The sequence below is a fragment of the Chiloscyllium plagiosum genome, unplaced genomic scaffold, assembly GCF_037043375.1.
Source record: "Chiloscyllium plagiosum isolate Xiang-an unplaced genomic scaffold, Cpla_swu_hap1 HiC_scaffold_50, whole genome shotgun sequence".
Lineage (NCBI taxonomy): Eukaryota > Metazoa > Chordata > Chondrichthyes > Orectolobiformes > Hemiscylliidae > Chiloscyllium > Chiloscyllium plagiosum.
This window is the reverse complement of record NW_028270188.1, coordinates 20560794-20588586: the sequence shown is the minus strand read 5'-3', so window position 1 is coordinate 20588586 and position 27793 is coordinate 20560794.

Below are 27793 nucleotides of genomic sequence, written 5' to 3'. Positions count from 1 at the left end.
TTTCATGATCTTCGATGGTAACTTTGGAAGATTGTGAAAGGTTTTGTGTATGCTGGTATGCTGCCTCCAGGCATTCCTCAGTCAAATGAAACGTTGGGTTCTTCTTCAGAAAATCGGTTAACGGTGCCAATCCACTGCTGAAGTTTGGGACAAATTTGCTATAGAATATGCTATGTCTAAAGAATCGAAGCACCTCGTTCTTCGACGTTATTCGATGACATTCATCTTTGCGTTCGGTGGTATCAACCTTCCATGACCGATGTTAAAGCCCAAAAAAGTCTCCTCTGCTTTCGCGAGTTCAGTTTTGTTTGCATTTATTACCAGATTTGCTTCTCGTAACCGTTCAAAGAGCGCTGACAACTGTGCCATGTGATCTTGCCAGAATTTACTGAAGATAACGACATCGTCCAAATAGATAGCACAGTTTGTTAACCCAGCCAAAACTCTGCTCGTGCGTCTTTGGAATGCGCTGGGTGCGTTCTCGGTTCCAAAGGGCATCACTTTGTGTTAATATAGTTCATTTGAGTTTTTAAACGCAGAAACCCGTTGCACCGTCTCTGCTAAAACTACCTGCCAGTAACCACGTAGTAAGTCCAACTTAGTGATGTAGCTGGCTTGTCCAAATTTCCTGATACAGTCCGCCAATGTCAGTATTGAATATGAGTCAAATCTTGTCACAGGATTGACCTTCCGATAATCCACGCAAAATCCTTGGGTCCCATCCGTTTTGGGAACTAAGACGATCGACGAAGTGGACTCTGACTCGTTTCAGTGGTATCCTCGTTTAGCCTGGCCTCCACCTCCTTCTGGGTCTGTCTTGCTTTGAATGTATTAACCCGATAGGGGTGTTGTTTTCATCCGTACAGTATTCCCTACATCTATTTCATTTACAACAGATTTATCCTCTCAATCTGATTCTTACTTCTGTTTCATACTGCAGCTCCACATCTTTCAACTGTGTTTCATACTGCAGCTCCACATCTTTCAACTGTGTTTCATGTTCCAGAGACAGATAGTTTACGACCCTAGCCCAACCCTCAAGGACATCTGCCATTTTTAACATATATAGTGGAGCACACCAAAATCCACAACATCTGGAATTGATTCTTCATTCTGCGGGGCATTATCTAACACTTGTTTCTACAGTTCGTTTTCTCTTCTGGTTCTCTGGAGGGGCCCTGCACACTCATTTATAACCCACGTGAAAGATTCTTCAAATGGGGGAATTGACATCAGAGGTGTGGATTTTATTACTGCCTGTGGCTGACCTACCATTTGGCATGTATGACACACATGGAAATGTTAACTGCATCCTTGTGTAGTCCAGGTCAGTAGAAATGTTTCTGTACCTTAGCCTGAGTGTTTCGTACCCCAAGGTAGTGTCCACTTAGTGTTGCACATAACACTTCCTGCCTGTGTGTTAATGGCAACATAATCCGTTGCTCTTCTGCCCATTTATCCTCTGCACTTACCTGCCTGGTCTCGATTTCTGTTTTAGGATTATATCTTGCAGATAATAACTCTCAAGAATATCCTCTGCTTACTTTTAGTAGTGCGCATCCAGAGATATATATTATCGTTGCAAGTCCCTCACCCTTTCAGGACTAAAACTTCTGTCTGATCCTTGACCTTTTCAGGTTTTTCCAGGCATCATTACATCAAACAGAGTGTCTGCTAACTGAACCTGAACTCTTCATGTTTGTGTTTGGTTTCTGGGTCGTGCTGTGACTTATGATAGTGGGATATGTTCACTACACGTTCTCGGAAAATACCAGCGTATTTTCTTTGAACTGCTCCGTCTCTTGATGTTATTTGAGCACTTCCACAACAAGGAGCGTAACTCCCCACTTGGACCCTATTAAATCATTGCACAGAACAACTGGATTCCAGGAAATGACACTCTGTCAATTACTCCTACTGATACTTCCCCAGTCTTGAGTTGGCACTCCGCCCTGAACTTACATAGGGGAATAGCAAATTTTTGTACATATATCCGACAATTTAGGACACTCTAGTGTAATAGATCAACACGTGTGCAAATTCGCCCATCTGCTACAATGAGAGACGAGTTAGATGCTGTGTTCTTCATAATTATATCTTCTTGCCTTTCTCCCCCTGTTCTTCCTGACTGATCTTTACCAATAGAGACCACGGTGTTTTGTAGAAATCGGGTACTAGCTTCATACCCAGCCCGTTTGTACACGGTGCACTACGTGGTACCTGCAGCTCCTCGACTCTTCCTGTGGTTTCATTTATTAGTTCCACTAATGCCACTGCCTTAGCTTCTTCTGCCACATGATTTTCCACAGTGCCTTTCTTCAACGACCAGCACGTGTGTCTTTACGTGTCCCACGTTCTGGCAGTGAAAACAGTGCCGATCTGAAACAACTGAAAATATTATATGTTTTTCACACTCCGTTGCACTGAAAAAACCTGACACAATTCACGACTTTTCAACCCTCTTGTGCATCTTTTTTAACCTGAGGTAAAAATTATCTGTGTTCTCTACTCTTTGTTTTGTGGTGTAGGATCTTTCCTTCTCCCAAATTCTATCCCTCACAGGATGAAATTCTGGGTACCTACATGTACTTATCTGTTAATTCTGCTGCGCTTCTCTCTTCCTGAACTTTCTGTTCCTCCACGAGAATTCTTGTCATCTCTGGGAGTGAGGTTTATTTGCCACCAGCAGAATAATCTCTCTTAGTGCCTCACAGATTCAATTTGCTTTTAAAGCTCACAGCTATCTATCAAAGTGACTATGTTTAATTCAATCGAAGGCAATATAAGTCTGATTTGGTTCGTTTCTAATGTTTCTAACAGCTGTTCGTCAGCTTCTGGTAGCAATTCAGAAGCACTTAAAATATCCTGCTTCAACTCATCATAATCTCTTGACCCTTCAGCTGGGAGCACTGCAAATGCCTTTCTTGCATTGGCTGCCAGTTTAGTCCCCACTACCCGTAAATCCTTGGAGCAATCTATCTGCCGATCCTTTTTTAAAAAATGAAATAACGAAGACTTTAACATTTTTGTCTCATCAAAATGTGGCAAATTTTTGAGATTTTTATATGTCATTATGTTCTCTTGACATCTGCAAGATTTTAGCTTAATTTTGCTGACATAGTCACGACCTCTGAAGTTCTAACTCTCTCTTTTTGCTCAGCTATTAATCTTCTCTGTCTTTCGTGTTCCTCTCTCGCTTTTCTCGCTCTTGCTCTTTCCTTTTCTTCGCTCTCTCTTCAGTCCGCTAAGAAACTGCTCTGTCATTATTTCCCCCCAATTGTTTATCTTTTAACTCCATTTCCCTCAATTGTAATTTAACGTTTTGCAGCTCTAGTATACTTATCCGTTTCTCTGACAAACTAAGTGTTTTTCTCATTGCTAATTGTTAATATAGGGCCAACGTCTTTCCTTCTAAACTTGCTTGACAAATTTTAGAATCATCTTCAAACCGCAGAACTTCTTCAGCAATTTTAAGATACATTTCTCTCTCTTAGAAAGTTTCGAAGCCCACATCTATTGAAATCAGTCCAAGGTTTAGATCGGATCAGTTGAAACCTGTTCAAATCGGGCACGAAAACCCCTCAACTGCTACGACACGAGGTAAATCCCTCTGCACATTTAAAATAGAGATGAGTACGAATTTGCGAGCAATCTGCTGAAGCTGTTGGAATCTGTGCTGGAGAATGGGATGATGGGTCTTTTTACGTGCTGTAAAAACTCGATATATTGGAAGGAGAATCTTATCTCCATTAAATAGTAAAAAAGCCAAAAGTTACATCACTAACAAACGATGCAAGGACAGCTGTAATCATCCCTGCTGTTTTCGTGTTTTAGTTGTTAAAATTCGGTGCTTTCACCGCAGTGGGTCTGGTAGATTCCTGAATTGGGAATCCAGGGTTTTGCCCCTGACAGTGACAACAGCAAAACCCGAGCAGCTCATACGGGAATTCTTTCAATGTCTCAGATCAGTTCATGCCCGAGAACATAAGAATCAATGCCCCGGACTCTGAATCAAGGGAAGGTACCTTGACTGCCTCTGCTAAGTCAGAAAGTCCTCCCTTAATCCCCTCTGAATCAGCTTCATAAGCGTTACTAAAGATTCACAAAGCTGATGCTGGGCTAATCTTTTTGCTTTATCTCCGTTCCGAGGAGCTGTAAGTTTTGGGTCGGTGGTTTTGCGAAATGGTACGGTGCCCATGAGCAGCGTGTGAGACAATTTCAGCTTCCCCTCCTCTGATAGCGCTGTGAGATTGTCTCTAAGGTTCTCAGTAACATTCACTCTTATGAGACATTGAAATGATTCACATTCCTGCAAATCAGGGATTCAAATAACATCTTAGCTTCAGTGTGAAAAGGGAAGATGAGTTTTTAAGTGTAATAAAAGCCTGCAGCCTCTCGAGCCAGGTGAGAGTCCAACCTGAAATCGCCTGACTGTACTCAGGAAGGTTAGCACTTAAGGTGCCACGTACTTTGCTAAAGTTGGCATTCTCCATGTTAGTGACGCTAACACTGACATGAGCTACAAACGTAACAGTGTCTTGGTGAACAACCAGCAAAATAATCACATTTGCCTTTTCACTTCAATGATCCCCACTTTATGAAGCGGTGGTTTTGACCGGCAACGAAAACACCTGTACCCTCATCCAACTTCCATTCTCCCTCTGTCTGTACAGGCATTCGATTAAAACCCTGCTGATATTAAATTGAACTTTTACTTTCCTATTATTCCTCCAGGTAAACATGAGCAGAATCAAAACATCTTATATTTCCGTCAATTTTCGGAGGTTTAGATGCATTTAATGAGTTGTGCCAGTTTGCAGGAAATTGTCTAAAATGGAACGAGCAAAAATACCTTCTGTAAATTTAACACATATGAGAAAGGTCAAAGAGGGAAACCATGACCCCGATTTCTCTCTCTACAGATACTCCGAAACGACTTCAAACTGTGCAGGACTTTTCTTTATAACTGAGTCAGTTCCCTGGAAAATATCCTCCCTAAATCCACAAACATGTGTGCTGCTGAAAAATATTTAACTTTAGATTGAAATAGCTGAATATCCTTTCACCCATCCTGACATCCAAATGCGCCCTGCTCCTTGACAATGGAAGCTGCTCCCATAGGTCTTCATTCACATTTACTCCATTTACCTTTGCAAACCAAACGCGAGGAGGAATCATTTTTTAAACATGAATGTATTCTCCGACATGGTGATTTCGTTGCTTCACACTGCCCCTTTCTGACACCTCTGCAAATCATATATCAGGATTCAAACCCACCCATTCTCAGAGATTGTTCTCCCTCCCAAAATCAGTGACCCTCATTTCTGTCCCTCCTTCCATTTCACTGAGACATTGCACGGTCAAATATTCACTTTCGCATTGACACCATTCATTCTGTGCTGCGGTTTTCACTTTTGCTGGATGAACGGACCCAATTTCACCAATGGGACGTTCAGATCACTTGGTCAATTCAGATACCTTGCCTGTGAGATCAAGCCTCAAGTATAGCTTTTATTGAAATGTTCCAGAGATTGTGGGAGCATCAGGATACATAGCAGTAAGGATCAAGTGGGCTTTAATTGCAAATGACCAGTTTCCGTGACTTCCTGCGACATTAATTTCATTTGTTCAGTCGGCTCTGGCCGGATGACTGTGTGCAGTTCTCCATTTCACATAATATGGCAGCTTTGCAAACGGTGCAGATGTGATTTACCAGGATATTATCTTGCCTGGAGGGTCAGTTATAACGAAAGATGAGAGAGTCTGGGGTTCCTTTTCTTCGAGAAGAAGAGATTGAGAGGAGACATGACTGTGATGCATAACATGATGAGGGATATGGATTGGGTAAAAATGAAAGAAGGTTTTCCCATTGGTGAAGGGATCGATCACCAGGGAACCATAGATTTCAGGTAAGATGCAGAAAGGTTTAATTAGGTTTACAGAAGCACTTTATCACCCAACAGTAGTTTGAATCTGGAACTCAATGCCTGTAAGGTTCGGAGAGGCAAAAACCCTCATATACTTTAGAAGTATTCAGATGTGTATTTGTGACGCTAAAGCACAAGAGGCCAATTGATGAAAAATGGGACGAGGATACTCAAGCGCTTGTTTTTTTTCTTACAAGAAAACCATAAATGAGTTGAGGGAGTCTCTATATCTGTCATCCCCGGTAGTGTGGTGGTGAGTAATCCAACCTTCCGTGCAGCATGCCGGCATTCAACTGCTCGCAAGGAGGGATGTGACCATTTTGGATCTTCAAGGTTTGTTGTCCTAGTGCTGGCTGCACTTGGTGTGGGGATGTTCGCCCGATCAGGGAAGTTGGTTTGCGGGTGTTTGTGATTTGTAATATGATATTGATACCAATTAATTGTCAAACGTTTCGAATGGGTATGAGTCCCTTCACTATCCCTTCGTGAATCGTTCATTACCTGAAGATATTGTGGGAGCTGCTAACGGAAAAATAATTGCTAGCAGCATATAGTCATGCGATGTTCAGCTATACAAACCTCATTTATAGATACAATGGAAGAAGCAAATTTAAAAAAAAAACAAAGACACTTACAGTCCTTCTTGGAGACAGAGGACTTTCGACTATGACAGAGAGTTGATTCAGGGCAATAGAGACGAACCAGATCAATGAATGAACCTTGATTGAGATCCACAGAAAAGAGTCACAACAACCAACGAGTAATGTAATGCATTCACAAATAACAGAGAACGGCTCTAGAAACTGAACTGTATAGATTAATGCTTGAATCCTGAAATAACTTCATTGTTTCAATCTTGGTAATCAAATATTGGAGTCTGCACCTCGAGAAAATCAGAAGCACTGTGGTCAGAGCAAACTCTCACAGTTGAAGAAATACCAATTTATCAGGGCGATATTGCTGAACAATTTCCTGAGTGTAATAACATAACCCACATGAACACACATTTCGATCAGCGCAAACAGATGATCACTACAAAAATCTGAGGTTGTGTGTAAAGATTAAAAAGGAGATTTATCTGAAGTATGGAGATTTATCGAAGTATTGAGGAATACTAGATGTTAGGTCAAGTTTGAGGAACTTAATTTGATAGCACAGAATAAAATGGATTGAGGTGTCATTTGTTCAAGGTACCTAGATTTATGACATGTTTAGAAAGTTAGGGAAAGAGAAACAGTTCCCATTACCTAAGATTAAAAGAATTAAGTAAAAGAAAAACGAGGAAGGGCAGGAGACGCTGCAAGCTAGCTGGGCAATGTTTTGGTAATGGCATACCCACAACCAGTTGATCACACTCATATTTTGTTGTCAGAATTAATTCACTTTACACCAAGAGTAAATGCATAATTCTAAATTTGTTTGGGATTGCGTTTTTATTTCTGTTGGATTAAGAATTCTATTTTGACTTCGAAAGAGTCACAATGTTTGATGGAATAAATGTCTCCTTGCCTGAGTTCGAAGTGACAGACACATCATCCGGAGAATGTGATCCCAGTTCCACACACGCTAGCCAGGGAGCCGAAAGTCTCTCAGCAGCTCCACTCTCAAACTTTCTCCGAACGTCAGACATTTCAGATGGCAGAAATGACAAATGAGGGATATGATTAGATTAGATTAGATTAGATTACAGTGTGGAAACAGGCCCTTTGGCCCAACAAGTCCACACCGACCCGCCGAAGCGAAACCCACCCATACCCCTACATTTACCCCTTACCTAACACTATGGGCAATTCAGTATGGCCAATTCACCTGACCCTGCACATCTTTTGGACTGTGGGAGGAAACCGGAGCACCCGGAGGAAACCCACGCAGACACGGGGAGAACGTGCAAACTCCACACAGTCAGTCGCCTGAGGCGGGAATTGAACCCGGGTCTCTGGCGCTGTGAGGCAGCAGTGCTATATGGATAGCGAGACAGACGGAGATTTTGTAAGAGGGTGAGATGGACACACATACAACGAGAGAATAACAGATACTTATTGTGGAATACACTCAAATAACATTTTTTGTGTTTGACATGACAGCAAACTGACAGAAAGGAAAACAAAAAGGGAACAATTTAAGCTCAGCCTTTTACGATGTCAGGGCAACAGAAGCAACATTATAGATGGTAAAGTATTTTTGAATTTGTAATGTTGACGGTTGTACGATAATGAGAGATTTTGATAAATGTCCTGATTTGACTGCTAATTCTGAACATTATCTCGGCATTAGAATCCAATAACACATAACTAATCTGGTTCTCTCGATCTTAAAGATTAACTCTGTTTCTCTCCACAGATGTTGCTGGCTTGCTGCATTTCTTTATCTATTCTCTTTTTGGATCAGATTTCCAGCAACTGCAGCTCTTTGTTTTACTTTAGCCTTAATGACATTTCAGCATCAGAAAATCCAACCGAAATACTAGAACAACGATGTGTTTATAGACCAAAACACCAATTCCATAAGTGGGACTAGAATCAGGGCCGCAGTGGTGAGAGTGCCAAATCCTAACAACCAGATAGCAAGAGAAGGCGAAAGAAACTGTCGTATTTCATCTCAATAAAACAGTTTTGCCTTTTAGATTCTGATTATTTTAGTTGCAGATTATTTTGTACTTGCCTTCGACATTTTACAGAGTGGTATAACACAATTTTGCCAATTGTGCAGTGTGGCTTATCAGACAGCAATTTATTCTAGTCCCATTTCCCAGCTTGGCCCAAACTCTTGTGTGTTCTGATGATTCCACGACAAATATTAATGAGGTTCTCCCTGTGATCTTAAATGACACAGCGGGAAACCTCTCGCCACTTCTCGCCCAGGATATAGAATCAGACGAGACGAATAACTCCTTGTATTGGTGCCGCTCCTTTACTGCAATTCCGCGACTCAAAACGAGCCGCTGTTAGCATCAGCCTGTTCTTTACCTTCCCGCACTGTATTTTCTGTACTACATCAGATTATCACAGCTCCGCCATCTTCACATTGAAACCCAAGGCAGCAATATGAACTGTTTGGGAACTTGGACAGAGAAATATTGCTGCCAAAGGTGGTTATGTTGTAAAGAACAGGAACGGGAATGTGTCCAAGTCAGATCGCAAGGTTTACTGTCAGCATCACCTGAGGTTTCAGCTTAGGAATTCGAGTTTGAGTTGCACAAACCTGAATAAGTTTCCCAGTCAGGAAATGAATAGTCACGAATGAAAACACATTCCTCATTAGACACAGAACACACTCCTGAATCCTGCCAGAATCAGTCCAATGACTGTTGCATTTATTTAGAAGGAACATGGCAGCAGATACATGGGAATCTGTCATTGTACATCCCCTCCAATCAACGCACCTTTCTGCGTTGCAAATATCTTCGTGTGTTTTCAGTGTCGCTGGATCTAAATCCCGGAGCTCCATGTATCTCCATGTTAAGGAGTTGAAGAATACTCGAAAGTAACTCATCCCCTGTATCTCTGGTGCAATTCGTGTTGGGTAGTGAAACGTATCATATTGAAAGGCATCTATATTCCAGGAATGTATTTCTAAAAGTTGCAAGTTCTAATTTAACACCTGCAAGCGGTCACGAACAAATTGTCAATTGGAGCAGGATATTAAAATAAAAGTGAAAGACACTGATTACAGGGAGACATGAGACAAGATGTGAATGTGTAACTGGTGATGCACGGCTCAGTGACAGTGGTAATGGAACAGCCTTTACTGCCCGCTGTTTGCAATGATTCACACACCACTGCTGGTCAATTCGCCACAATGACCCTATTCCACTTAGTGTGAGGTTCCCTCTGTATTAACGCGGTTAATGGTCCCCGAGACGATGAGCACATCCTCTTTATTCTGCCATTTTAAACAAATGAAAATTTCGGTTGGAGTCCAATGCAAGAGGAGATTGTCTTTTTCTGTGCCTTTTGAGTGGAGAGTGTTCAGCCGTGAAATATCTGTATTTACAAAAGCGGAGATTGATTGCAATTCATACTGAGCAACATAGATATAGAAACAAATCTTCGAGTTCCTGTGATCAAGTGTTTAAGGAGCTGCACATCTGGACCAGAAAAATTGGTTGCAGTGTGGTGCTGTGGCTCAGTCGATTAAAGCACCGCTCATGCCAGTAGTGCCTGCTTGTTCTCGTGAGAACTCGGTATTTCACCTTCTCACAAGTGTAGTGTTCTGATAAAGCAACTGAGCGGTCTGTTTCAGTTGCGGCCTGTTCTGATTTGGCAATCGCGCTTCTTGTTTCCTGGTTTATTACCAGCAGTGTATGTTGTTCTTCGGAACTAATATTTCAAACTGGACATTATTTTCGCTGTTCCACAAGCAATTCTGCTTCTCCACATCTTATTTTCTGTCCTTCATTTCCTGTTTGAAATGAAGAGGTGAGGCAGGAGACACGACATAATTTGCCGGGCATTTCGCTGTTACGGCAGAGGAACCAGGAGCTGATAACGCTCATTATCTGTTGTCACCATTCGTTTGTTTTACACCAACAGTAAATACATTCTTGTTCTCCTGTAGCTGTCATGTAATTGCATTTTCTTTCTGTTGGACAAGGAATTCAACTTTATCTTGGAAAGGGTCATTAAAATTGTGAGGAAGAAGCATCTCCTTTCCTCAGGTCGAAGCGAGAGACAGATTATACACAAAATGTGTACATTCTTCGACCGACTCCACCCAGGGTCCAGAAAGCCGCTCAGCATGTCCACTCTCAAACTGTCTCTCAATGTCAGGCATTTCAAAGAGTAGAAATGAGATATAAGGGATATGGACAGACAGAGAGTTGGAGAATGTGAAAGAGGCCCAGGAGGATACACAGTGACAAATAGAGAATAACAGAGACACATATTGTGGTGGGCACTTCAAGAAACAATTCTCCATTTGACTTGACTGCTAACTGACAGAAAGGAAAAGGAAAATGTCACCATTTAAACACAGCCTTCCACAAGCTCAGGGAAAAGGAACCAGCATGACAGCCGATTAAGTCCTTTTAAGATTTTAATTTCGACGGTTGGAAGCTCAAGATAGATTTTGATAAATATTCTGATTCGACAGGTATAACTGATCATTTCCCAAATGTATAATCTAGAAGCATATAATTAACCTGGTACTGTCCATATTAAAAACAATCTCTTTCTCTTCACAGATGTTCCCAGGCATCTATTCTCGTTTTTATTTCATATTTCCAAAACCTGCATCTGTTAACTTGAATAACGTTTGGCACATAACCCGTCATCTGCCAGGTTCGGAAAAACGGTCAGAAATACTGAACGAAGATATATTTGCATAACAAAACATTCATTCCCTGACCGAGAATAGAACCAATGCCGCAGCGGTGATAGCTGCAAACCCTCACTACGAGATTACACGGGACGAAGACAAAAGCTCTTGCACTTGTTCTCAATGAAACGGGTTTTGCCTTTTATTCACTCCAGATTGGTTTCTACACGTCTTCAAGTTTTGCAGAAGGGAAAAGCCCATTTGGCCCTTGGTGCAGTCTGGTTTAAACACATTCATCTATTCTATTCCCAGTCTCCAGCTTTGGTCCATAACCTCATGTGTTTTTAGGTGTCCAATGCAAAGTTCAATGAGGTTCTCGCTTTGATCTTAAATGACACAACAATGCGACTGAACTCTGATACAGTCACACTGTGTTATAAACTCCATGAGGAACCAACCTCGCTTTCTCCCACAGAGCGAGAGACACAGACACATACCCCGAGAGTGACAGAGGTCTCAGGATTAGACAAGCTCCTGGTGCTTCACTTCAGCTCTCCGCTCCCACATACAAGTTTTTCCGCTAAAAGTCAGCTTTTGATGAAGCCATAGCCAGTTTTATGGACAATGAGAGACGTTATTGTGAGCTCGAGTTTAAAGTGGACGAAAGACGAAAAAGAAACTGTAAATTCGAAAACCCAATCCCTTTCTTTCCTGACAGACGACAGGAACGAACCAGCACCCCACACCCTCGCGATGTTAAATGCGAACCGACAATCCCCTAACTCGACGTCAGATGCTAACCCATTACGTCACAGGCCCAAAGACCAGGCTTGGCTGCGACAGCTTGTCTATATTTAATCTAACCGTTCACATCGAGGAAACAGCATTCACATGGTGAAAAATCAGAAAACACAATCTAATCACTGCTTTGCTGTGCAGGCCACACTCTGTGAAACATGACCTTTCAACTGTACTTTCGTATTTGGAGCCTTTTACAGTCCAGATCCTGAACAAATTCAGTGGGAAACCTCTGGTCATTTCGAGCCCATCATCTAGAATGAGGCGAGTTCAACAACACCTTTAATACTGCCGACATGTCAACGCAGCTCAAAATTTCTTCTGTTAGCATAAGCCTTTACTTACCTTCCTGCAATATATCTGCTGAACAACATCAGATTATCACAGCTTTGCCTTCTTTACATTGAAATCCAGGGTGATAATATGAACCGATTTCGAAGCTTGGAAAGAGAAAGACGGCTGATGAAGACGATTCAGACGTGAGGATCAGGCACAAGAGTCCGTACAGGTTACGTCCCAAACACTACTGTCAGTATCAATGTAGATCCCTGCACACGAGTCTGAGTTTGCATCACCCAGACCTGGATTTAATTTCCAGTCAGGAAATGAAGATTTAATTCTCTTCTTGTGAATTATCCCAATGAAAAATACTTCCTGGTTAAACACAGAACACTCACACGGATCCTGTCAGAACAATTCAATGATTGTTTGCATCTATCCAGAAGGACAATAGCAGCAAATACAGGTGAAAGCTGTCACCGCAAATCCCCCTCCAAGGATCTCGTCTTTCTGGGTTGAAAAAATCTCTCTGTTCCTTCAATGTCACTAGGTCTACATCCTTCCCTCATGGCATCATGGCTGTACCTCGGTATTGACAACATCCAGGGTTCTGCAGAGTAATTCACAATCTCAATCTCTGGGGTGTTTAGGGATGGGCAGTGCATGCCATCCCATTGAGTGATGATTGAATCCCAATAATACGTTTCGAAAAGCTGCAGTTTCTAAGGGATACCTGCAAAGGGTCGAGAATAAGTTGATAAGCGGAGCGGGGGAGGGGAAAAAAGTGAAAGGCAATGATGACTGGGAGGCATGAGACAGCATGTGAGTGAGGAGCTGGTTTTGCAAGGCTCAGGATTTGAGGCTCTGTAATTCAGACAAGACTAATGCTCTGGCAGCTGGTGCAAGTTTAAAAAAAGGAGTAAAATATTGAGATCTAAGATCTGATGTCTGTAATAGTGACCCTGAAGCTAATGTCGTTTTTAACCACCGCTTGCCCATTCGTCTGTTTTTAACGCATTATTGATATTATATGATTTTAATAAATTAATGCATGAACAATGTCGAATTGATTCAAGAATGTACTTTCAGGAAGTGAATCTACTCTCGTTTCCTGGTCTGGTCTAAAAGTGACTCCAAACACATAGACATGTGTAAACACTTCAATAGTGTCTGAAACGGCCAAGCAAGGCATTCAATGAAATCAAATTGCTCCTGCATCAGCAAGGATAAAAACGGACAGAACACCTGGAACCAGCCTTGGTATCAGAAGATGAAACAGGAAACACAGTCCTGTTTACACTACAGTGTACTCCTTCCAAACATCTGAGAGCTTGTTACAACATTTACGGAGTGTTCCCACAGACTGCACAGAAACATCAGGAAAGGTGTACTTGACTCAAATCATTCAGCCACCCCAACTCAAGTGAATGGCTGCGCATCTCCTCAACGCACTTCTCCCACAAATCGTGCAAAAACCTGAATGGGATAAATATCACCAAATATAAACTGCATTATCCTCTTCGCTCCTTCGACTTTGCTACGGCTTTACCGTTTTCTTGTAATGCGTGTTTATTAACCGTGATGTGGTTGTAATGCAATGAGTTAATTGTCGAGCTTGCTTTTATAAAGCGAGCTGCCATTCACTGTTACGTGATTCCATCCCCGGCTCCAGCTAACCAGCAAAACCCAGCCTCAGGATCCTTTGTCTGCAAAATGCATCCTCAGTGTGTTTAGCTAAAATAGAAATTAAATAATTGTGCAAGCAATGAAACTGAGCTTGAAACTGGGAATTGTCGTCTATATTTGGAAGGAAATTTATTTCAAACCGGAGGGAGAATCTTGGGGAGAACTGGAAATCCGTTTCCACATCACGTGTTCAGTCAGCTCGCTTGCTTTCTGGTGAAGAGCTTGGTGAAAGGTACAAGGCTGGAGTCAGTGAAAGTACTGTTGAAGTGCTTCATTTACTGCACTATTTATTGCAATATATACGAATTAAACATTTACTTAGACTGAGGTATCATTTTTGTTCAGCTAACCACTATTTTTGTTTTGATTTTTAGTTATATTTTTCACGGTTTGTCCGTTCGCCTGTTGTTCACACATTATTGATATTGCATGATTTTTAGTAGCATAGTGTTCCTCAGAATTACAGCTCCAAATGAAGGGAGAACTACCTGTCATAATGGCTGATCGTTTGTCCTTCAGTGATCCTCTACCCTATGTATCGAATACTGTGGCAATTATTCAGTCTTCTCAGCCAGGGGTGTATCATCCCTGCTTCCAGTCTGTCTCGCCCGATAGAGTTTTATGTATTTCCATTCAATTTCCTAAACCTAATGGAATACAGGCTCAGTCGACACAAACTCTGCTCCCACCACAAGCCTAATCTCCAAGAGATGAGTCTGGTCATCCTTCGCTCCTCTCCCCCAATGTCCGGTTGGTCTTTTATGAGGCAAGGAAACAATAACTGCATATAATATTACGCAATGTTCGAGATTTCGTCTCACCAAGGCCCTGTACAGCTGCAACAAGACACACTTACTGCTGTACTCAAATCGCCTTGAAATGATGGTCAACACACCATTTGTCTTTCTAACTGATTTCTTCACCTGCAATTTTGCTTTCTGTTCCTGGTGTGCAGGGAGATCCAGATCGTCTTCAAAGTAACAGTTCATCCAGCGTCTACAGGAAAACAACACATACGGACCAAATATTAAACTACAGAAGCAATCACCCAGACATCCACAAACGAATCTGCATCAGAACATTATTCCAACGAGTCACCACACAGTGCAGCACAGAGGAATAACGCAGAGTAGAGGAAAATCACCTATGCAGTGTATTCAAAAAGATCGTGTACCCATTGAGCACAGTCCGCCGATTTCTCAGCAACAACCCCAAACAGGCAGACAAAACGCGTCCAGACACCGTAGATCAAAGACAAATCGGAAATGACTGCCAGACAACTCTTAGCACCCACCAACACACTAAAACCGCAGTTAATGATTTTGAAAGGCCCTATACAGACAACAAGCAAAAATAATGTCATTTACAAAATACCATGCAAAGACTGTAACAAAGATGACGTTTGACAAACAGGAGGAAAAATTGCCACCAGAATACATGGACATCAACAAGTCACGAAACGACATGACCCTCTCTCACAAGTATTCTTACATACAGATGAGGAAGGGCACCACTTCGACTGAGACAACGCATCCATCCAGGACACGCCAAACAGACACATGCACGATAATTCCAGAAGCATGGCATTCCATCCGGAAGTCTATCAACAAACAGACTGACTTGGACCCAATTTACCTCCCATGAGAAAAAAAACACTGGAAATGACATAACCAAAGGAAATAGCATCAGCACAGGAAATGACATCATCAACACAAACATATACATAGAAAGTAGGAATCATCAGCAGTGCTTCGACCGGAGGCGCACTGAAGATGTTATCTAGTATGGTGACGAAACATCTGAAAATGTTCCTTCCAGCTCAGCGAGCAAACCTACATCTAGAACCTCAACCTGAGCTACAAATCTTCTCAAAACTCGCTAAGTGTTTCAACATGGCTTTACATCTATATTTCGATTACCTTAAATGAAGGCCAACCTAACTGCAACTTTCCACTTACATGTATTCTTCCAAATGCCCTTCACATTAATTGTATTTACGAACACACTGCCTGAGTTCTTACACAAAGCCATTTGAAAATCCAAATATGCCATTTCTACTGGTTCTCCGTTGTCTGCGCTGCAAGAAATAAGTTCAAACAATTCCGAAGTTTATCAAGTATGATTCCTGTGTCAGAAATGCAAATTGATTATATCCAATATTGCTGGTAATGTCGTAATACCCAATAGCACATCCTATATAATAGTTCCCCTGACGTTGTCTAGTTAATTGGTTTGCTGTTCTCCACACTATTTCTTCTTCCCTTTGTAAATGTTTGGATCCTTTCTGCTCATGCATCATGCTTGAATCACGTTTACAACCTTCCATTTACCTATAATGGTTTCTGGGCACTGCGGGATGTACAAGAAAAAGATACACATTAATTGCCAGTGCCATTAAAACTACTATTGCTGATTTATTTCTGACATTTTGAAATGAAATGCATGTGGTCCGTCAGACTTAGCAGTGCTCAATTCAGCTATATTTTCAAATATGGCCTTCCGACTGATATGAATTGATTTTATGTGTTTAGTTTCAGGAGTCCTACATGATCACTTGGTATTTCTCAGGGATTTTCTGGATCTTCCTCCATGAAGACAGTTCCAAAGTAACTGATTATTTTCTGCGCCATTTTCCTGTTCTCCAGAATAAATTCTGAGAAATCTCAGGTTTCCACAATGTCAGGAATTCTTCTGAAGTCTGTTCCTATGATTAATATGATCTTTAATTTGCCATGTTAAACATCATTAAGTCACATTCCCTATCTCTGGTTTTTGTGCCTGGAAGGAACATATGTATTTTTCAGACATCACGGCATTTCTATATATCTCCTGATCCTGACCCTGCATATCAATGCATTCCTGCAAAAGGAGAGAGAAACAAATTATGGGGACACGAGGTGTTATTTCTGCATCATCGTTTGCCACTTGTGAGGTCCTGGATCGCTGGAGGGTAGCGATTGCTGTGTCCTTATTTTAAAAAGGTGTACAATGTAAAAGCTGGGAACGATAGATCAGTAAGCCCATCATCTGTATTAGGTAAGTTACTTGAGAAGATTCTGAGAGTTAACATGTGGATGCATTTGGAAAGACAGGATTTGATTAGCAGCATTCAGCACGGCTTTGTGCAAGGGAGATCATGGTTCACAAATTTGCTAGAGATCTTTGATGAAGTTGCCAGGATAGTTGACGAGGGCAGAGTGGCGTAAGTCGTCGATACTGATTTTAGTGAGGTCTTTGTTGAGGCTCCAAATAGTAGGTTGCTCTGGATGGTTAGATCATATGGAATGCAGGAGAGGCCGACACATTGGATAAGGATGTACAAGGCAAGATCTGTAAATTTGAAGATGACACTAAAATAGGCGGTATTGTGGACAGTGAGGATGGTTATCAGAAATTGCAGCGGTACCTCGATCAGCTGGAGAAATTGGGCGAGATGCGAAAAATGGGGTTTAATATGCATTTTCGAAAGTCAAATCAGGTTCGGAGTTTCATGGTGAACGGTTTGGCCTTATGCAGTGTACTGGAAAAGAGGGAATTTAGAGTTCATGTGCATGGTTCTCTTAAAGTGGAGTCACAGGTAGACAGCGCAGTGAAGAAGGTGTTTGGCCCACTGACCTTCATCAGTCAGGGAATTAAATATTGAAGTTGGACAGTTATGTTGCAGCTGTACAGTAAGCTGGTTAGGATTTTTGCCCGAAATGTCGATTTTCCTGCTTCTCAGATGCTGCCTGACTTGCTGTGTTTTTCCAGCGCACACTCGTGACTCTCACCTCCAGCATGGGCAATCGTCACTTTCACCTCGTACGCTGGTGAGGCCTCACCTGCATCGTAACTTTACGTTTTGTTCACTTTGATGCAGGAAGGATGCTTGTAAACTGAAAACGGTGCAAAAGATATTGACAAAAAGCTGGCCAATGACTCAACGGGCTGAGTTATAGGGAGAAGTTGGAAAAGCTAGGACTTTTTAACTTGGGTTGTAGGAGACTGAGGTGGGGTGGTGGTATCTTATACAAGTATATAATATTATGACAGCAAGGACAGAGTGAATGCACTCAGTCTGTTTTTCCCAGCTTTGTGAAACCACGGACCAGAGGGCATCAGTTTAAGGTTAGAAGGGAAAGAAAAAAAGGAACCTGAGGAGCAACTTTTTAACAGAAAGTGTATTATGCATATGGAATGAGCTGCCAACAGTTCAGGTGGGTACATTCACAACATTTAAAGGGCAATTGGACAAATAAATGGATAGAAAAGATTAGAAGGTTGTAGGGTTTTGGCAGGGAAAAGGGGATGAGCGTCGGTGGACATTATGGTAGGCATGGACCACTTTAAGCTGAAGGGCCTGTCTCCGTGCATTAGGATTCTATGACTATAATAACCATTGCTTGTCTGTCACTAAATGCTATATTGTACTTTCCCAATTCACTGGATCTAACTTGGTCCTTTGGCGTCCAGCTCCCATGACGTTTGACCATCATTTTCAAAAATTCTTTGTTGTATGCAGACACAGTTTAAAATGGAAAATATTATTGTCATTATTTCTCAAAAGCTGCTTCAGAGCAACGTTATTAATTAGCCTGCTGAGCACGCAACACCCAATCAGAAATAAATTGGTCTTTAGTTTCGTTTACAGCATCCTCTTCAACCCACCTAATGGAATTTATGAAATTTATTTTTCACAGCATTAGCAGTCCCTTCGTTAACGTAATATAGATGCAACTTGAGACCATCCAATATGACTGGAATACACACGAAATCTAAATACATCAAATTTCCAGAACATATAATGCACCAATTTTGTGCTACAATTTTGCTTTACATAAATACAACACCATGGATTGTTTCTCCTTGCTATTTGTAAGCTCTCCCTAAACTGATTCTGTGGAAGGTGAGGGCCATTGTCTTTACCGTTCATAGTGATAGAATTGAACAATACATACGGACAGGGTCACCTTGACGCTGAGGTGATTTGAAAAAATGTCCAAAATATAGGACAAGCATCAATATCCTCCACGTACTGTCAGGATAAGTGTCGCTGTATTTTCTCTGCTCGATCACACTCACTTTATATTTTTTACATTAGCTACCCACGAACATGGCTCACGTTCTATCTCTAACTGAGTCCCATGCAGTACAACTCTCACTATAGACTTCAGCACTTTCATTACCTCACTTTCACTGTCGCCTACGCAATATCCCCACACTAATAACACCTTATAGATTCAAACTGTGGACTGACTCCCCCGGACACGCCACCGTTTCCCTGCCCACCCCCCACCTACATCAGCATTAACAGCAGGGCCGCCCACTCCCACACTCATTCCCTCCGTTCTTTTCTCTCATTCCAGGAGAAACAGCCTGGAATAATACAGAAGGGGCTCAGCTGGGTGGCGAACTTCCCAAAATCCGTTCCTCCCCGACCTCCCCTGGCCATGAAGAAGGACCCAGGTTCGAGCCGGAGAGGATCAGGACGACATGTGTGGAGATTCGAAAACATCCATGTCCCACCAACCGAGTAAGGAACAATGTTCAGTGAAGGACAATTCTCACTTTAGACCCACTGTCAGTTCCCATGTCTGCTCTCTCTCTCCCAAAAGAACAGATATCACGTTGCACCGACGTGCCGGCATAGAAATACGTACAAATATTTGGTTAACACCAAAATATATTAACACGTATCCATACAAGGAGATAGGCATACACACAAGGAGAAACACACAGAGACATACAGAGTCACACACCAATAGACACAAACACAGATAGAAACACACAGGCTGATACAAGCAGACGGTTGTAAACACATAAATACAGAGTCAACGAGCGAATGGACACTCACCCACATACATACAGACACACAGAGACACGGACACGTATTTCATTTAGCCATACATAGATATGTTTTTTATTTATATTTGGATCCGGGGGTTCTCGGGAGAAGGCAGGTGAATGATGTTGAGAAACATATAAGACATTATGAAATGGTACATCAAACTCGATGGCCTCAATGGACTATTTCTGCTCCAATGTCGTTATGCTGTCTGGTATTCTCCTGAGACAGCATAGATGATGAATTTAATAGATATTTGATTGGAAAGAGTCAGTGGTAATGTGGGACAGGTTACGGCGGCTGGACATTTTAATGTGTATTCTTCGTTATTTTGTCCTTCTGTCTCAAAAGAGTTGGCATTTTGATGTTTGGTTAACACAGTTTTAATATAACGGATCCTGCAATGAAATTTTGATGTGCCTTTCACTTTAGTGTTGTGCTCTTTGTCGTGTCGTCATCCTCAGAGAGCAGTGTAGTCTTGGATAATGAAGGTATTCAAGGCTGTTACCAACTGATCTTTGCTGGACAGGATAGTCAATGTTTATTTGGAACAGACAGGAGAGAGCTGGTCTGGTCCAATCAGATAGCAGTGAGCATCCTTGAAAGACAAAGTGCAGCCTCAACCCCATGTTTTCCTCTCTCAATCAACACTCAAAGATGTTACAAGGATGTACCGCTGCCCCAACTCCATGTGTTGTTCCCATAATCCACCCCTCGAAGCAGTGACACATGTAGGGGGCACCCCATTCAGCCAGTCAGGATCGTTACCATGAGATGGCAGAAGACCATTCTGCCCCTCCACGGAGCTACACAGGAATAGAGAATTAAGTAATTCAGCCGATTCATGACATTACAGAGCCGGGGAGTAGGCCAAGAAAAGGGACAGCCCTTTTAATGAAAATGCTTGTTCCACAGGAAGAGAATGGGCCTGGTCACTACAGGAATGGGCAGAGCCCAATCATGCCATAGAACGTGTACCACAGGAACAAGAGGAGCCTATTCTGTCCCTGGAGATATTTATACACGAAGAGGAGTGCGTCATTGATGCTCCACGATGACAAACCAATGGAGCAGAGACTGCAAGCATAGCTGGCTCCAAGATGTTCCCCGTGCTCCTTTGCTTATGGAATACTTGGTTTGCTGGCAGTGAGGAGGTAAGCCAGATGTTTTCTGCAAAGTCTCAAAGAGGCGTCTTCCAAATCCGAGAAGACAGAATTATGTTCTCAATGGACATCAGAAGCTGATGGGAAGAGTTAACTGTTTACCAATGAAGGTATTGCGGATGTTCTCGAGATTGTGGATAATGTGACTTTCAATGCAGGAACACACACCAACCTCACGGTATTAATGAGGAGTCTTTATTCAAAGACTGACCATCAGTCTCGCTCTCTCAATCGACATCAAGAGTGGGGGTGGAGTGAGCACAAGTTCTCAAAGGCACTTAGATTCTCCAGAATTATGTAACCCGAGTGAAAAACATCGTGGAATTTATCACCGTATCAGTGATTGTTTAGAACTTCATGAGTGATTGTCCATTTGCATCGCTTTTCAATTCAATCATCTCTTATTCCCTCACAGCGCTACAAATTAATCATCACTCACTCAGGTGAATTGGCCATGCTAAATTGCTGATAGTGCGAGGTGCATTAGTCAGAGGGAAATTGGTCTGCGTGCGTTGCTTTTCGGAGGGTCGGTGAGGACTGGTTGGGCTAAAGGTCCTGTTTCCACACTGTCGGGTATCTAATCTAATCTAATCTAATCCTTATGGTACTACCATCCCAGGAATTAGTCTGGAGAAACACCTATGCACTATCTCTGCGGCAAGGCAATTAGTCCTTATAAAAGAGAGAAAATCTGTACACAGTACCCAAAATACTGCCTTAACAACACTCCAATGGTTGATCACACTAATTCGTTTTGCTTACGTTGCCAGCTCCGTTTCTCTCCAGTGGATAAAAAGCCATTCCTTCTCTATGCGCTGCTACGGAAGTAGAATTTAAAAGTTCCTTACGTCAGCATCAATAAAGATGGCACCAGAGATGAACATCACTCTCAGGAGAGACTAAATATGAAAGAATACACTCAAAACAGGGAATGGTCAGCTGCCTGACCATCAATAAGCTGGAAGATATGGGGAACGGGCTGACGAAGTGAGTCAACTTTACTTTTGCTCTTTTCTCACGGGTATTAGCAGTCCTGGTCAAGCAAGCATCTTATGCTGATGTTGAATTGAGTGGCTGGTTCAGCGGTTCCGCAGGACAGTAAAGAGTAAAACACATTGCTGCGGGTTTCCAGTCACAAGGAAACCTGACCAGGGAAGGATGAACCAATGCCTTCTCAGAAGGACATGAGCTAGGCAGATTGGCTTATTTTTTTCTCACAGATGATGATGGTTTCATTTTTGTGCCACCAATTTTGTTCATGAGTTAAAAACAAATTATTATTCTGTGGCTCTAGATTGAGTTAGTGACGTTGCCACCATACATTTTCTGCCTATCTGACAGACTCTGTGGGGCGAACAATTTAAGCATCTCAAGTGCATTTTTTGCCATGGAAGCATGGTTAGAATGGACTTGAAACAGGTGTTCAAGATTTCACAAAGGCACAATGTTGTTTTTTTTCCGAAATTGAACCGGGTGTGAGGAGGAGACTGGGATATATTACCATGGTGCTAATAGATAAGAATAGTGAATGGGGAGGATATTGAAATTTTAAATCTGTTCAGGACTAAAACGGTTATGGAGTTTTAGAAAATTCTGGTTCATTCTCGCATATCGGTGAGTAATTTGTAAATTGTAATTTGCCAGTAATAATTGCAAAGAATGGATTTTTGATTGGAACTGAATTATTGACTTCCAATTTCCAAATTTTAAATAATGAGCAGCAATTCACTTCAGCCTGTTTTAATAGACAGATGGAAGACGTACCAGGCACACCAGTTATACCAAGGATGGGATAGTAACCACCTTGAATAAGCATCAGCATACTACAAATCCGTCATGTTAAATGTATCAACGAATCATGCCCATCGCTGGAACATTTCAGTCTATTGTTTTCAGATTCTGAACCATTGTTGGAACTTTCCAGTCTAATATTCTCAGAATCGGATCCATGGTTGGAACCTTCCAGTCTAAAGTTCCCAGATTCTGATCCATTATTGGAACAGTCCAGTCTAATGTTCTCAGATTCAAATTTCTCCTCTCCCTCTCTCTGGAGCGGCTCATCCCTGCTAATGCTGGAAGTGAGGCTCCCGCTCATAGTATGGAGTAACACATTGAACTGATTCCTTTATTAATAGAATATGCAAACCTGCAGTGAATAATTTAGGACTTACGGAGACTCACATTAATCATATTCGGTGAACAAATAGCTCCAGTTACCCCCTTTCAATTCAATACTGTTTTATTAAAATTCAAAACAATGATTGTAATTTACACATTCTTGGTGGGAAATGCGAGGGTGACAGAGGGAAGGAATGTTGGGGCTGGTAAAGCAATTGTGTCTAAACATTCAAACTGCCTCGGGTATTGGAGTAATACCAGAAGTTTTCGGATTATGCATATGCTTCTTTGTTTTTACATGGAAATATAAATTCTGTACCTACTGATACTAGTAAAAATTTGAGAGAACTTTTACAGGCCATGATCTGAGGTGAAAATGCGTTGAAGACAACGTGGGGTTATAAGAAACAGACGACATGGTAATGTTAATCGGGACTTGTACCTAGGAGACAATAGGGCATGCAGATACTGGGGAATTCAGTATAGAAAAAGCTTAGACGTGGAAAAGGCACAGCAGGTCAGGCAGAGCCGGAGAAGCGAGAGTCAACGTTTCAGGCAAAACACTTCATCAGGACTGGAGAGGCGGAAGGAGGCTGAGAGATAAGTGGGGTTTGAGTGTGGGTTTGGGGGAAGTAGGCAACAATTGTGAAAAGGTAGGAGTTGATATCGAGAGGTCGGTGGTGAGTGTGGAGTGGATATGTGAGAAGGAAAATGGACTCGTCTGTCTCCTATCGAGCGTAGATCTGAGTTGGAGGAGTGGATATGGGATGTGCCTGCGGATTGGCGTTTTGGAAACGGTTGAATGCAATGTTCATGTCAAGTGTTTGTAGGCTTTCGAGATGGAAGATGAGGTGATACTGCTAGAATCCTGGTGAATCTCTTCTGAACCGCCTCCAGCGTTATAATATCCTTCTGATAACAAGGTGATCACAACTGCACATATTTCTCCAGAAGAGGTTTCACCCATGTCCTGCACAATCTCAGCATGACTTCTCTACTCTAAACTCAATCGTCTAAGCAACAAAATTACCTTAATCACCCTCTGTTGCACACTTCAAAAAGTTATACCTGCGTCACTGGTTCCCTTTTTCCTACAACGCTAACAAAGCCCGACCATTAATTGCAGTAGCCTTGTTTGTTTTCCCAAAGTGCAATAGCTCCCATTTATCCAAGTTAAACTCCAACTGCCTCACCTCAGCCCAGTGAGTGTTATTAATACCGCCTTACCCTCCCCCTTCAATTTTTAAATGCATTCCCCTGTCCAGAAGCCCGACAAACGCCAATCTAGATTTTCCCAGAAGTGCAGAGCTTGGTTTGACTTGCACAGGCAGAGGGAGGAGTGGATAAGGAGAGGCTGTAAAGTAAACAATTGCCTGTTGTCAATGAATGATTTTAGAAAGAGGGAAGCCACAAGTTAGAGTGTACAGGTATTGGTTTTTTTTGACCAGAAATTATGCTTTTTCGTGATCTCTTGTGTTAAGTAATAATATGTATTCGAGATCCTTCATAATGCAGAATGTGTCTGCAGGATTTCTGTCCCGAATATTTCAGACTAAAGATAACAGCCATTTCAACTGGCAAGTATAGCCAATAAATTAAAGATTTTCATAGTTTATCTCTATGACAAGACACATGCACTCAACATCCTATAGTTGAGGCACATAGCTTGAGTTTGATGAGAATAGTTCAGTAATTTTAACCAGATTGTAACTCATCCAAGGAGAGCTGAATGCTGACCCTTAAATATGATACAAAATCTGGACATGTTTTAAGCCGCATGTAGTGTGTACCACTCAAGCCTTGAAACCAGAATTCTGGATGTGATTCCAGTTCATGAACTTAGGGTAGTGCCCCTATCTCTTAAGCACATGGTCTGGTTTCAAGTACTGATGTCATAGTGGTGTCTCATAGCATGTCAAACAAGCTGATGTACAAACATACAAAAGAATCATGTTGCAGATTTAAGGGCTACTGCTGTGTCATGTTAGTGTCCCTAACTCTGGGCATAATGTTTTGGATGCAAACCCGACAGCGATGTTTCATAATGTATCTGAACACATTGGTTATCTGTTCGAATTGTTACTTGATAAGTCGGAAGAGTTGTCAGTGTCGAATTTGAGAATTTAGACCGAGGCTGACCGAAAGCAAAGCCATTCGTAATTATTGCAGTCAAACGTGCACATTCTGGAGGTCTATAAAATCATGGATAGGGTGAATGGTCGACGTCTTTTTTTGACAGGGTTAGGGAGTCCAAAACTAGGGGACATAGATTTAAGGAGGGCAAAGAAAGATTTAAAAGGGAACTAAAGGGCAAGTTTTCCATGTAATGTGTGATGCTTCTATGGAGTATGCTGCCAAAGAAAATGGTGCAAGTTGGTGTAATTACAGCATTTAAAAGGGATCTGGATAGTTTTATGAATGGAGGTATATGGGCCAAATGCTATCAAATGGGACTCGAGTAATTTGGAATATTTGGTCGGCTTGGATGAGTCGAAGGGTCTGTTTCCCTCTTGTACATCGCATTGATTGACTGATTCAATTGATTAAGATCTCTTTGTAATCTTAGATTGGTAACCATTACACAATCATTGTCCAATATACAACCAACCTTGATGTCATCCGCAATTTTGCTGATCTTGCCTTCTATAATTTCCATCTAAATCATTTATATAATTGACAAACAAAACTGGATCAAACGATTTTGCCTGTGGATCATCGCTGCTCACAGGCTTCCAGTCCGGAAAATAACCCTCTGCACCAGCCTGTCCCCTGCCAGTAAACAGATGTACACAGAAACACACATACTCGTGCATGCACGGACACACACACACATAAACACACACAGAGACATATAGAGACCCAGCGACAGTCATATCTTTAATACAGAAACAGACAAGTTTTGATTAAATGGTGGTCAAGAGTTACAGTAAGAAAGCGAGAGAATTGTGTTCATAAACATCTCAGTCATGATCGAAGAGCTAAGTAAACTTAACTGGCAAAATGACTTAATTGCAATTTCCTATATTGTATGGCCTGAAGGTATCAGGAATATTTTCCCAAAGTTGTGGCGGAGGCTGAGTTTGATAAATTCTTTACTGATCAGAAAAAATGGGACTTTGAGATAGGTTTGAGGGGCTGAATGTTCTAAGCCTATTCCCATTTGCTGTGCCTTTATTTCTCAAAAGCGGAGATGACTTGCTGTAAGGTTAACACACATTAAAATTAAGTGGTCTCCCATTTACGTTTGATGTAAGTTTGCTCCATTTTCCTTCGGACTGTGTGATCTGTGGTGCTGTCATTCACAGAGAACAGTGAAGACTGGGTCTTTGAAAATATTCAAGGCTAACCTTAAATGAAATTTATTTCATGGAGCAGTCAATATTTATTGGGAACAGACATTTGGTTGGTGCTCAATAACAATCAGACAGCCATGAACTTTCCAAATTGGAACAGAATGGCCAACTGCTCTTCCTACCCCACATGATTTTCTCTTAATACACCTCTCAAGGCTACAACAGAGGGGCAGGAATATCCCATTCAGCCACATAGCATAGTTATACTGAGGCAGGAGGATACAATTTTGCCCCCTTTGGAGTTGAACAGGAATAGAGTGAAGTGGTCAGTCATGTGAGTAAATTACACAGGACAGGCGGAGGCCATGTCACTGTTCTAGGATGTTACATAGGACTTGAGGACCGCTGTTAGCTGAGAAAAAATACAGAAATGAGATAATTACTTATTTTCCAGTTGGAAATCGGCAAGTCGTGGAAATCATCAGGAATCAGAGTGAGGTCATCAACAGTTTACAATCTCGATTAGTTATTTGGATGAAGGGGCTGAATGGATTGGCCATCAGTTTGCTCATACACCAGGTTAGTAATTCAATACAATGTCATAGGAGACAGAGTGTCTGCTATGGCATACAGACAGGAGGGTAGTGAGCAAACCTTCGACAGAAAAGCAGGACAACGTGGGTGTTGGGAACTTTGTGTTTTGGGGACATGACAAATTATTTAAATGGTAGCAGAATGCGGAACCCGGTAGTAGAGAAGGAAATGGGATTGCTTCAAGTTACTCTGCTGGTGCAGTCAAGTGATGTGAAGGTAGGCTGAATGATGCTGTTTCGTGCTAGGGGTGTCGTGTATGATCATAGGGTTAATTTCCTGCATCGGTATAGGACATTGCTGAGATCACATCTGATGCATTGCCTGCAGTTATAATTCCCGAAACTTAATAAAAGCATAAATTGTTCTCCTAATCTTTCAAATACATTTCAGTTTTCTCGTTCTTGGGATGAAGTCATCACATAATCAACGATTGACAGTTTAGGCCTGAGAATGAGAGGTGGCCGAATTGACAATATAAGATCATGAGGAGGATGTAGCGAGTGAATACTTGATGGATATTTCCTTTCGTGTGAGAGAAGAAAACTGGGGAAATAATTTAAAAATAGGAGAGGTTCTTGGGTAAGGTCACTGGACCAGAAGATTTAACTCGGATTTCTCTTTATACATGCTGGCAGACATGCAGAGATTTTCCAGCAATTTTAGTACTTGATTTATAATTAGACACCTTCATTTTAATTCAGATATTGTGAAAACATTAACCGTTGTATTTTTATATTCCACAGGCACATATTAACACACCTTCCCATCCAGTAGGGCCATTTTTCTAAGTAAACGATTCTATGCACGACAGTTGTTATGATGCATTTACTTGGAGCAGAGAATGTGTTGGAATCA